Source organism: Mobula birostris, chromosome 5, assembly GCF_030028105.1.
Source record: "Mobula birostris isolate sMobBir1 chromosome 5, sMobBir1.hap1, whole genome shotgun sequence".
Classification (NCBI taxonomy): domain Eukaryota; kingdom Metazoa; phylum Chordata; class Chondrichthyes; order Myliobatiformes; family Myliobatidae; genus Mobula; species Mobula birostris.
The window spans coordinates 94554375-94567646 of NC_092374.1; positions in this window are offsets into that span (position 1 = coordinate 94554375).

Genomic DNA, 13272 nt, shown 5'->3' on the forward strand with positions numbered 1-13272 from the left:
GAGACTGGTATGTGACCACCCACTGCATCTGTGGGTGTGAACGTCCCTCCACTGAGGACATTTATAGCAGCAGGTTCAGAAAGAAGGCCTGGAAGATCATCAGGGACTGTAGTCACCCCCAATCATAAACTGTTTCAGCTGCTTCTGTCTGGCAAACAGTACCGCAGCATTAAAGCCAGGACTAACAGGCTACAGGACAACTTCTTTCTACAAGTCATTAGACTTTTAAATTTATATGTCTGTACTTTGCGACAGAGTCATGATACAAAGATATTTACTCCCTCACATTGTGGGATGGATGTAAGATTTTAAATAAATCCAATGGATTAAATTTGCTGAGGATCTGTGGATAAAATTGAAGATTATGCAATCATCAGTGAACTTCTCCACCTGTGGCCATTGATAGAGATGGTTGATCCTCAGAGCAGAATGATGCTGGAAAGATAGGAATTGGATACCTGTGTATTGCTGAGATTACCTGATGTTTGTTATCTTTACTCCATGCACCTTATTATAAATGACATTCACTTGAACAGAAACAAAGAATGTGTTGTGAATATTCCTGCATTTAAATGTGAATTGTATTTTATTAAAGAAAGAAAGTCAGGATGTTGTCAGCCATGTAATGCCTTTATTAAAAAAGTCCTGATTATCTGCCCTCGTGTCTCAGGTTGGTGTCACCAGCGCTTCTCCTCAAAATGCACAATTTTCGTGCTAGATTGGACACGCTGATCAGTGATGGGTGGGATGAATATATTTGAAGATTACTTTTGGGTTCAGGTTCTGAAAGCACTGTAATATATCTGCTACTTGCAGTGGGATGTGTGGCAGCATCTGTAAAATACCTGCTGATCCTGACTGTTCCTCAGTGCTCTGCTGTGTGGAAATAGGCTCCACGTTTGTCAGTGTGGAATTTTCCAAACCGGCAGTTTCTACTAGGAACAGACATTGCTGGTGAACGCAGCAGGCCAGGCAGCATCTATTGGAAGAGGTACAGTCGACGTTTCGGGCTGAGACCCTTCATCAGGACTAGCTGAAAGAAGAGATAGTAAGAGATTTGAAAGGGGGAGGGGGAGATCCAAAATGACAGGAGAAAACAGGAGGGGGAGGGACGGAGCTAACAGCTGCAAAGTTGATTGGCAAAAGGGATATGAGATGATTATGGGATGGGAGGCCTAGGGAGAAATAAGGGAGAGGGGGGAAGCCCAGAGGATGGGCAAGGAGTATAGTGAGAGGGACAGAGGGAGAAAAAGAAGAGAGAGAGAGAGAGAGAGGGAGAAAAGAAAATTAATAATAAATAAATAAATAAATAAATAACAGATGGGATACGAAGGGGAGGTGGGGCATTAACGGAAGTTAGAGAAGTCAGTGTTCATGCCATCAGGTTGGAGGCTACCCAGGCGGAATATAAAGTGTTGTTCCTCCAACCTGAGTGTGGCTTCATCTTGACAGTAGAGGAGGCCGTGTATAGACATATTAGCATGGGAATGGGACGTGGAATTAAAATGTGTGGCCACTGGGAGATCCTGCTTTCTCTGGTGGACAGAGCGTAGGTGTTCTGCGAAATGGTCTCCCAGCCTGCGTTGGGTCTCACCAATATATAGAAGGCCTCATCGGGAGCATCGGACGCGGTGTATCAACCCAGCCAACTCTAAGGTGAAGTGTCGCTTCACCTGGAAGGACTGTTTGGGGCCCTGAATGGTGGTGAGGGAGGAAGTGTAAGGGCATGTGCAGCACTTGTTCCGCTTACAAGGATAAGTGCCAGGAGGGAGATCGGTGGGAAGGGATGTGGGAGGACGAATGGACAAGGGAGTCGTGTAGGGAGCAATCCCTGTGGAAAGCCGAGAGAAGGGGGGAGGGAAAGATGTGCTTAGTGGTGGGATCCCGTTGGAGGTAGCGGAAGTTAAGGAGAATAATATGTTGGACCCGGAGGCTGGTGGGGTGGTAGGTGAGGACAAGGGGAACCCTATTCCTAGTGGGTTGGCGGGAGGATGGGGTGAGAACAGATGTGTGTGAAATGGGAGAGATGCTTTTGAGGACAGAGTTGATAGTGGAGGAAGAGAAGCCTCTTTCTTTAAAAAAGGAGGACATCTCCTTCATCCTGGAATGAAAAGCCTCATCCTGAGAGCAGATGCATCGGAGACGGAGGAATTGAGAGAAGGGGATGGCATTTTTGCAAAAGACAGTGGGAAGAAGAATAGTCCAGGTAGCCGTGAGAGTCCGTAGGCTTATAGTAGACATCAGTAGATAAGCTGTCTCCAGAGATAGAAACAGAAAGATCAAGAAAGGGGAGGTATGTGTTGGAAATGGACCATCTTCTCAACGCAATTAGGGACGGGCAAGAAAGCTCACCAATCCCTCTACTTCCTCAGGAACTAAAGAAATTTGGTAGGTCCCCATCGATCTTTACCCATTTTTATCGATGTATGTATCACTAACTCACTTACAAGGACCCTACAACTCACGTTCACAATACTATTTATCACTTGTTCATTCATCATTATTACTTTGGCATTTTGCTTGTCTGTCTTTTTATATAGTTTGTTATTGACTCCTTGTCGTTTTTTTCTGTATCTACTGTGAATGCCCACAGGAAAATGAACCTCAGGGGAATATGTGGTGACATATGTGTATTTTGATAATTAATTTACTTTGATGAACTTGAACCCTGAACTTTAGAAATCATTCTGTCTGGATGCTTAACAGCTTAGTATGGCAACTGCTCTGTGAGTCGTGGGCACAGCTCAGCACATCACAGGTCTGAAGCACAATTGTAGTGTGTGGATTGAAAATGCTCAAAGCTCATTATGAACAAAGTTGTTGAGCTTATGCAACATGTTAATGTCTTGATGGTAACATATACTGGGCTAAAATGCAGGAATTATATTCAAAATATTCCTAGTTGATAGGTTTTTAAAAAAGAGGAAGAAATTCACAGGATAGATTAAAGACAATTTCCTTCTCTTTTTTGATACCTAGTGTAACACCGTGGGAAAGGTTTCACTGCTAACGTAATGGTCTTTCTGTAGAAGCAGTGTTTGGGTTATGGTTAGAGATAACGGTGCTTTGGAATGTGAGCTGTCCAATGAGTGGAGTGTGTTTTTGTGTTGTGTGCCTGACACCGGTGTGAGTTGGAGCTTTTGTTTGGTGGGAGATGAAGAGAGAAGGCACTGGAGAGAAATGGTTGTACTATTCAAACAGGTTGGGGACTATGATTCGATGGAGCGAGGTGTTGGGGTCTTCTGAGGATCAGTGAATATGTGTGACTTTTGGAAGAGTTGAGATCCAACTTGTGCACATTTTACTGTGTAACTATAATCAGATCTTTTTGTTTTCTCTTTCTTTGCTTTACTAACTCTTCAGTTAAGATTCATAAATATAATTCCAGTGTGCTGTCTGTTGTTTCTTGGCACTGAGTTGTAACAGGGTAGCAAATGAAACACCCTGGTTTCCTCGGCAGTGTAGGGCCAGGGAAGAGAATCTCCGGCCCCACCAAATGTGTGAGATTGAGGTATGAGCCCATCCCGGACCCCTGTTGTGTGATTGCTGTGTAATTCGTCACCATTACAAATTAGTGCCACAAAATAACAGTCAGTACACTGCATACAATTAAAATATTATCTGTATGATTCTTAAGGGTAGGTAAAGAAAAGAACCAAAAAAAGGGCCCTTAACTTCAACCATCCTAATAGGATGGCAGACATTTCTCCTCATCTCTTATCTTCAACAATAACCCACACAAGCTGGAAATGGAGCAAGCTGAAAACAAGCTGCTCTCACAGAACTGCCAAAATGAAATACGTACAGCACCGAATGAAATACATGCAGCATAACAGTAAAACTATGAACCCGGGCATTACACAAATTACACAGCATCCACACAAACCGAGGTTTGGGGTGGGAGAGCCATCTCAATCTCACGAGTTTGGAGGGACTGGAGAGTGTTTTCCCGAAACTTATGCAGCCAAGGGAACCAGGGGGTTTCATTGTGGGGGTATCGTCCAGGATCAATTTCGTTGGATGCTGTGTGATTGCCCTGAGCACTGATCCAGTGGGTTGTATATTTAAGCCTGTGTTAAACTATTGTGTGGTAAAATGATTACGATATGTGGTTATGGATGCTGCAGGGGTTGAGACCCGCTGCGTTTTTCAGCTAGAGTTTGTCACTCTCTGAGTGAAACTATCCCATACACAAGTTAGAGTAGACTGGCTTTGAAGTGGACTGTGATGGATAAGCTAAGTGATTATCTATGTGGTGCCAAGTTCGAGGTGAGGATGTATACGCTGACTTTGGTCTTTGGAGGAATGGGACCCGTTCTCGGGGTTTCAGAACTGGCCATTGGTCGGCACGCTAAGTGTTCAGCCTGAAAGTCCAGCTCGGATTTGGAAGCCTAAGATCTCGGGGCTCTGGAGACATGCGGATCGAGGGTCAGTGTCATGGCAGGAGACCCGTGTGTCGTCGGGGGAGTCGGAAAATCTACTGCTGTGGGCCTGAAGACCCGGGATCTTTGCGATCTTCAGGCACAGAGCTTGAAGTAAGTGATGTAATGGGCTTTTAACATTATAAACCAGCAAGTTGTTTGTTATGTCTCCCCACTCGCTGGGAAAATGGAGACACCTCCTTCTCCCTTACTAGGGAGAGAGAGAACCTGTCGAATGCTGGGTGAAGCGCAAAGTCTTTGGGGTAACTGCAAGTCTGTGTTTTTGCTATTGTTTTGCTCATGCTTGAGTGCTCAGTGGCAGTGCCAATGATTGCTTTTTTTTTTGCCGGTGGGGTGGGGAGGGGAGATTGTTGCTCGCTGCCCCTAACACACAGAAGAGTGGGAGCTGGGGAGGATTTTGGGGTTCTTATGATTAACTGTCATTCATTCTTTGGGGCACTTCTCTGTTTTCGTGAATGTTTGCAAAGAAAAAACATTTCAGGATGTATATTGTATACATTTCTGTGACATTAAGTTGGACCTTTGTACCTTTGACAACAACCCATTAAACTTTATACTGAGCTCGGCAAAATTAGATGCCAGAGGCCATTGGTGGTTGACAGTGTTGTCTGCCTATGATTTCAGTCGAACGTACCAGCCGGGGAGTTGGAACATTGATGCTGATGCATTGTCCCAACGTGCATATGAAGGGCCGGACACGGAAGGAGAGTGGAGGAACGTTCCTGCCCCCGGAGTCAAAGCCATGAGCCAGTTTTCCATCACGGGGAAGGCACAGGAAAGGCAAGGGCAGAATCAAGTGGTAGATCATTTGGGAGCTTCTGATGACACCATTTCACAAGCTTACTGCAGCCTGTCTGCTCTGAAGGCAAAGCAGTTGCCAGAATTGAATCCTGGGGAAGTGGCAGCTGCTCAGCAAGATGATCTGTGTATTGGTAGTGTTTGGTCAGTGGTTGTGAAGGGGGACATGGCCCAAGCAGACAGGATGAAGCACTTTGTGGTGTCCCTACCACTCAGATAATGGCCCAGATTGGAGTTGAGGAACCAGATCCATCAGCGGGTCACATCGCCTCCAGACCGGCTGTGGCCTTCCCAGCTGGTTCATCCAGGGGTGTGTTGACATGGTCATGGTCATGTCATGACGGCAGGGACATGATGGCAAAATCCTCCAAATCTTGCTGGGCCAGCTGAAGGCAACCTACCTAAATACATTCAGGTTTGCCCCTCCTATCTATGATAAAGTTTTCTCTCTCCATTCCAGAATGGGCCATTGTAAGGGGGCCGAGGGCAATGTTGGTTTGTACACTCAGGGACTGCAGCCATTCAAGAAGGCAGCTCATCACCACCTTCTCAAGGTCAACGAGGGATGGGCAATAAATGCTGGCTTAGCTGGCGACACCCACATCCTGTAAATGAATAAATTTTTAAAAATCATGGCGGATGAGAACAAACAAGGTGGAATGTCGGTCAACAGGAACCCAAGAGTGCTGTATGCCGTGATGGGAGGCAGGAATAGGTGAAAAGGAATTGAATTTATTGGGGAGGGTGGAACGCTATTGAGAGGCCGACCAGGCAGTTGTGGCATCAGGAATAAAACCACTTGGCACTCCTACTGGTAGTCTGCTTACCAACTCAGCCACGGACGACTGCAGGTCCTCCTTTGGAGCTGTTCTGGACCCCAGCAGGACCTAGGGGAGAAAATCATACCAACACTCATCCATCAAGGAAGTCCTCAGAGCTGCCTTAAGGACTGGCGAAACCTCTCACGTGTGCCATTGGACTGTGGCTTATACATCGTGGTGTGATGTAGCGAAACGCAATGGTTCTGGGCCAGAGGGCTGAGAGGAAACCGATTTAAAAACTGGTTGGGACCAGCCTGTAACACCAACATTCGAGGTCGGCTGAGGTGCAACAAGCAGAGGAGTGAGTGAGGGGATTGGCTGAGAAGGAGCGGTTGATTTAAAAGCTGGTCGAGACCAGCCTGCAACATAAACGTTCGAGATCGGCCGAGGTGCGACAAGTGAAATTAATTAGTCAAATATCAGCCAATATAATCAAGGTTTGCTCTAAGGAAGCGGCCTTGTCGAGTGAAGTGCCTTCTGAGAAAATTGCGAGTCTTTGTCTCAAAGGTCTTCAGCGAGGAGGCTGAGGGAGGAGACTACGCCACAGTTGGAGAGGGTGAGAAGTGGTGAAGAAATGACAGGTCAACTGATTCAGTGTGATGCTTGCATGATGTGGGAGGCCAGGGACGTTGATGGTGCCTCTGGCTGCTACAAATGTGGAAAGTGTGTCCAGGTTCAGCTCCTGAAGGACCGTGTTGAGGCACTGGAGAAGCAACTGGATGACCTCAGGTTCATCCAGGAAACCGAGAGTTTTCTGGACAGGACCTACAGCGAGATCGTTGCACCGAAGATACTGAAGGTGAGAAGAGGAGCGACGATGAGGAAGGGATGGATGTTTGGAGTACAGGAGAGCCTGGGGGATTTACCTCTTGAAAACAGGTTCACCCTCTTGGAAGCTGTCGGGAGAGAAGACATTGCCAGTCTGAGAGGCCTACAGGTCTGCGAGTCAAAAATTGGCGCTGAAACAAAGCCAAGGAGACAGACGTCAGGCAGAGCCGTGGTAGTAGAGGACTCCGTAGTGAGAGGTACAGAAAGGGGTTTCTGCGGCAACAGGCGGGATTTAAGGATGGTGAGTTGCCTCCCTGGTGCCAGGATCCAGGATGTCACAGACCGATTGAAGGGCATCCTCAAGGGTGAAGGTGAACAGCTGGAAGTGGTGGTGCATGTCGGCACAAATAACGTCGGGAGGAAGAGGAAAGAAATTCTGCAGCGTGACTTCAGAGAACTCGGAAGAAGGCTGAAAAGCAGGACCTCCAGGGTGGTTATCTCCGGTTTGCTTCCAGTTCCATGTGCTGGTGAAGGCAGGAACAGGGAGATAGGGGATCTGAATGTGTGGCTGAGGAGCTGGTGCGTGAGGCAGTGATTTAGATTCTTGGACCACTGGGATCTGCTTTGGGGTAAGGATGAATTGTACAGGAGGGACGGGTTGCACCTTAACAGATGGGGGACCAGCGTTCTGGCAGGCAGGTTTGCCACTGCCACACGGGTGTGTTTAAACTAAGTAGTGGGGGGGGTAGGGGACGATCTGGAAATATAAGGATGGAGTTAAAGGGAAAGAGAGAATAAGAAAAGTTAAGAAAGACAACAGAATTAACGGGGCAGAAAGCTCAGGAAGAGATCGGAGAGTATGACCAAGTGCAATAGGAATCGATGTGAAAGGTGAGGGGAGTAAAAATATTACTTTAAATGGATTAGAAGTATTATATATGAATGCACAGAGTATAAGAAATAAAGTGGATGAGCTTGAGGCTCAGCTGGAAATTGGCGAGTATGATGTTGTGGGAATAACAGAGACATGGCTGAAAGAGGACCAGGGCTGGGAAATGAATATTCAGGGATATACATCCTATTGAAAGGACAGACAGGTTGGCAGAGGGGGGTAGGGTGGCTGTGTTGGTGAAGAATGAAATTCAGTCAATTGTGAGGGGGGACATAGAATCAGGAGATGTAGAGTCAGTATGGATAGAACTGAGAAACTGTAAGGGCAAAAAGACCCTAATGGGAGTTATCTACAGGCCCCCAAACAGTAGCCTGGATATAAGGTGCAAGTTAAATCAAGAGTTAAAATTGCCATCCGGCCCATCGAGCCTTCCCGCCATTCAATAAGATTATGGCTGATCTGTCTGTAAACGCAGCTCCATCTACCTGCCTTTTCCCCATAACCCTTAATTTTCTTACTATGTAAAAATCTATCTAACTGTATCTTAAATACATTTAATGAAGAAATCTCAACTGCTTCCATGGGCAGAGAATTCCACAGATTCACCACTTCCTGGGAAAAACAGTTTCTCCTCATCTCCATCCTAAATCTTCTCCCCTGAATCTTGAGGCAATGTCCCCTAGTTCAAGTCTCACTTACCAATGAAAACAACTTTCCTACTTCTATCTTATCTATCCCTTTCAAAAACTTTGTATGTTTCTGTAAAATCCCCTCTCATTCTTCTGAATTCTAGATAGTATAGTCCCAGGCGACTCAATCTATCCTCATAGGTTAACCCCTTAATCCCTGGAATCAACTTGGTGAAACTCCTCTGTACTGCATCCAAAGCCGTATATCCTTCCTCAAGTATGGAGACCAGAAATGCACACAGTATTCCAGATGTGGCCTCACCAGTAACCTGTATAGTTGCAGCATGACCTCCCTGCTCTTGAATTCAATCCCTCTGGTAATGAAGGTCAACATTCTGTTTGCCTTCTTGATAACCTGTTGCACCTGCAAGCCAACTTTTTGCGATTCATGCACAAGCACTCCCAATTCTCTCTGCACAACAGCAGGCTGCAATCTTTCACCAGTTAAATAATAATCTGCTCTTCCATTACTCCTTCCAAAGTGGATAATCTCACATTTGCCAACATTGTATTCCATCTGCCAGACCTTGGCCCTCTCACTTAACCTATCTATATCCCACTGCAGACTCTCAACATCCTCTGTACAACTTGCTTTTCCACTCAGTTTACTCCATGAAATGATGCAGAAAAGAAATAGAACTAACTTCAAAAACAAAGACATTTTTTCAGATCCTTCACTGCTGCTTCCTATGTTCAGTGGGAGGACTGCATAGTAAGAACAGCTTTGACTGAACATTGCACCATTCAGTGTTTCAGAGTTATTTAATAATTGAACACAGCTCTTCCCAGTGTTTAACACATAAACATTGACAAAGTATTTTGTAATCTTAAAATACTGGTTCATATTGTAAAATAAAATGCCTTGTAATTTTCAGAACTGCTGTAGACTGAGAATTTTTTTGCTTCCCAGCTGACTGTGCCCAAGATTACTCCCATATCTGGTTTCACTTATCAAAGTCCAAAGTAAATAAATTATCAAAGTTTACATAGTACGTGTTACCTAGATATTTATTCTATTGTATGCAGTTTTTTTTAGGTTATTAGGAGACGCAGTCCTCTTTTATTGCCATTTAGTAATGCATGCACAAGACAAACCAAGACTAAAACTGACAAAAACCACATCATTATAACATATAGTTACAACAGTGCAAAGCAATACCGTAATTTGATAAAGAACAGACCATAGGCACGGTAAAAAAATGTCTCAAAGTCTCTTGAAAGTCCCATCATCTCACGCAGACAGTAGAAGGAAGAAAAACTCTCCCTGCCATGAGCCTCCAGCGCCGCAAACTTGGCCGATGCAGCATCCTGGAAGCACCCGACCACAGCCGACTCTTGAGTCCATCCGAAAACTTCAAGCCTCCGGCACCGTGCTCCGAGTACCATCTCTGCCGAGCGCTTCGACCCTGGCCCCGGCAACAGGCAGTAGGCAAAACCAAGGACTTGGGGCCTTCCCCTCCAGAGATTCTCGATCACACAGTAGCAGCGGCAGCGAAGCGGGCACTTCAGAAATTTCTCCAGATGTTCCTCTGAGCTTCTCACATCTGTCTCCATCAAATCAGGATTGTGCATAGCATCCTACTTACAAATATGATATTATTTCGGAGCGGCTGCGCATGCTGCGTCACGTCGCCATCTTCTCCTCCCCTCTCCAGTCCCAGTCCTTCTAGGGATGTCACTAACTAAATCAACTTTAGAAAAATATTTACTTTCCAGTCAATCATGCTTAAACTCTTGGATGTGTGGGACCAATTTACAAGGAAAATAAAATACAATAGAATTTTATGGCTTCTGGTTAATTTTGACAAATCAGAACCAGTAAAGTTTAGACCAATTAAGCAACTGCCGAAACTACCCATAGTTTCATGGAAATAGTTAAAATGTATAAAAAAACAACAAACTACCATTTCACTGAGTAAAAAATTATGTACTTAAATGAAATACACAACAAATGAGAACACTACTAATACTACTACAGTACTATAAAACTGTGTATTAGTTTCTAACTGCTAACAACAGAGGAATTCATCCAGTGTACATCGCCATGTTCTGTTGATTGTCCATAAATGAACAGAATCAGTGCAGATCATGAACAGCCTTCAAACAATTCCTTTAGATGCTTGCATCCTTCAAATCATTAAAATGATTTTCAATATCATCAAATTCTTCATAGTTCCTATCTTGTTGGAGTAGTGAAATTGTTTCGTTTTCACCACGGCCATATCTGGCATCTCCAAGCCTGAATGCTTGAAACCCATGAGCAAAACAGTTTTGAATTGTCCCACTGCTTCTTCCTCACCAACTATCAGTGATAAGGATCACTGCTTTTTGAACACAAACACACACAACTGACACTATTTAAAAATTGTTCACTGTAAACATAGTATAATCTTTAACAGCCACACAAGTTCACGTGGCTGACACTTGTTAGAATTATGTGGCATAGTGTCCTAAATAAACAAAGGGAATCCTTGCTCATTTCTGGATTAGTTTCTGGAGTTTTCTCGGGGACAGCAGAGCACTAGCTCACTCGATCGAACTGCAGACTACAAGTCCCAGGCTCCAACAGTTTAAAAAAAAAATTAAGATAAAAAGAATATGTAGAAGATGTAGAAAAGCTGAAAGGATCGACTATCTGGAATATGTTGCCTGAGGAATTGTTGTTTGCTGGCACCATCTTGACCAGAATATTGGTAACAAACAATAATGGTCTCAGTACCAATCCCTGTGGCATACCAGTAGCCATGGGCTCCAGTCTGAGAAACAACCTTCCACCATCATGATCTGCTTCCTACCATCAAGCCAATTGTGTATCAGTTTAGACAACTCTCCCTTGCAATGTAACCTTCCAGAGCAGCCTACCATGTAGAACCTTATCAAAGGCCTTACTGATGTCCATATAGACCACATCTACTACCCTACCCTAATCAAGCTTTTTCATCATTTCCCGTAAAACTCAAATCAAGTCTATAAGGCGTGATCTCACACATACAAAGCCTTTCTGACTGTCCCTAATCAATGTCTGCCTTTCCACATTTATGTATATCCTGTCCATCACAATCTTCTACAGTAGCTTACCCACCACAGATGTTAAACTTACTGGGCTCTAGTTTCTCAATTTTCCATTGCAGCCTTTTTTAAAATAAAAGTACAACATTCACATTCCTCCTGTCATCAAGCACTTCACTTGTCGTCAATGATGAACTAAATATCTCTGCCAGTGCTCCCACAATTTGTTCTGTAGTCTCTCAGAATGATCTTGGATAAATGTGATCAGGACCTGGAGATTTATCTACTTCATACATTTTAAGACACCCAAGAAATTCTCTTTAATAATGTGAATGATATTGAAGACACATTAAGCCTTTCATTCCAGGATCATTCTTGTGGACCTCCTCTGAACCTTCTCCAGGGCAAACACATCTTTCCTTAGATATGGGCCCAAAGTTCTGAATATAATCTGACCTTTGCTTTATGAATCCTCAGCACCAGTGGTGAGGACGATGAGGGAGGTATAGAATTGGTGAACTGGATTATAACCTACCACCTTGTACTTCTTCCTCCCCTTCCCCCACTTTCTTGCTCTAACTTGTCATCGTTTTTTCCGGTCCTGATGAAGGGTCTTGGCCTGAAACATTGACTGTTTACGCTTTTCCGGAGATTCCGCCTGGCTTGCTGAGTTCTTCCAGCATTTTTTGTGTGTTGCTTGGATTTCCAGATGGAAACATAGAAAACCTACAGCAAAAAACAGGCTCTTCGGCCCACAAAGCTGTGCTGAACACGTAATTACTTTAGAAATTACCGCGGGTTACCCATAGCACTCTATTTTATTTTGTAATCCTTACCTAGAGAGCAGGCCATTCTGGACTGGGTATTGAGCAATGAGGAAGGGTTAGTTAGCAATCTTGTCGTGCGAGGCCCCTTGGGTAAGAGTGACCATAATACAGTGGAATTCTTCATTAACATGGAGAGTGATATAGTTAATTCAGAAACAAAGGTTCTGAATTTAAAGAAGGGTAACTTTGAAGGTATGAGACATGAATTAGCTAAGATAGACTGGCAAATGATACTTGAAGGGTTGATGGTGGATATGCAATGGCAAGTATTTAAAGATCGCATGGATGAACTACAACAATTGTTCATCCCAGCGTGGCAGAAGAATAAACCAGGGAAGGTAGTGCACCCGTGGCTGACAAGGGAATTTAGAGATAGTATCAATTCCAAAGAAGAAGCATACAAATTAGCCAGAAAAAGTGGCTCACCTGAGGACTGGGAGAAATTCAGAGTCCAGCAGAGGAGGACAAAGGGCTTAATTAGGAAGGGGAAGAAAGATCATGAGAGAAAACTGGCAGGGAACATAAAAACTGACTGTAAAAGCTTTTACAGATATGTGAAAAGAACAAGATTGGTTAAGACAAATGTAGATCCCTTACAGTCAGAAACAGGTGAATTGATCATGGGAAACAAGGACATGGCAGACCAATTGAATAACTACTTTGGTTCTGTCTTCACTGAGGAGGACATAAATAATCTTCTGGAAATAGTAGGGGACTGTGAGTCTAGTGAGATGGAGGGACTGATGGAAATACATGTTAGTAGGGAAGTGGTGTTAGGTAAATTGAAGGGATTAAAGGCAAATAAATCCCCAGGGCCAGATGGTCTGCATCCCAGAGTGCTTAAGGAAGTAGCCCAAGAAATAGTGGACGCATCAGTGATAATTTTTCAAAACTCTTTAGATTCTAGATTAGTTCCTAAGGATTGGAGTGTCATGGTCTGGTCCATCGACCCTTGCTCCAGGTTTTCCTGTCTACCCTGTTTCTGTTCTTGTTGAGCTCTAATTGAACCAGCTGATGCTCGTTGGG